The following is a 643-nucleotide window of genomic DNA, read 5'->3' on the forward strand; positions in this document are numbered from 1 at the left end:
GCGCTTTGAAAATCCTCGAACCACTTTTCTAAGTCGATCCTGTCGGGGAGATCTTCGTCGTCATCGTCGTGAGGAAGCAGGCGAAGCTCCTTGAAAGCCTTGAGGTTTGTCGCGGGGGCCAAAATTGCTCCGTCGGCTGGCGGCGGGACCTCCGTTGCGAATTGGTGATCCCGCGGGGCGCGGCCCGCCTCCATAGAAAAAGGGGTGGAACTGGGGCTGCACTTGATTCCCGGAGAAGTCAGGCACAGGCGGGGCATTCTGACCCGCAAAATTAGGCTCTGCTGAGTTCTCCGGACGGTCAAGCAAAGGTAGGGCAGCGTGGCGAAAATTAGGCTCTGCTGAGTTCTCCGGACGGTCAAGCAAAGGTAGGGCAGCGTGGCGAATCTAGTCGGGGAGCCCTGAGATGAGTCCGCGCGAGGCGTCGTGATCTGCCATCTTGTGGGGGCTGCGACGCGGCAAAAAGAGGCACGGAATGGCAGGGAACCTCGGTAAAAGGTCGAACAACACAAAACCTACGGTGAAAACAGTCACAAAGAACAGTAGTAAAAGCAGATCAGCGACCGTGCTGATCAGGCACCGGTAAATTCTTGCCGCCACAAGAGGGATCCCGGGTCACGGCACCATTTGTGCTGCCGCCGCGGCC

Source organism: Cystoisospora suis (genome assembly GCF_002600585.1).
Source record: "Cystoisospora suis strain Wien I chromosome Unknown contig_1411, whole genome shotgun sequence".
Classification (NCBI taxonomy): domain Eukaryota; phylum Apicomplexa; class Conoidasida; order Eucoccidiorida; family Sarcocystidae; genus Cystoisospora; species Cystoisospora suis.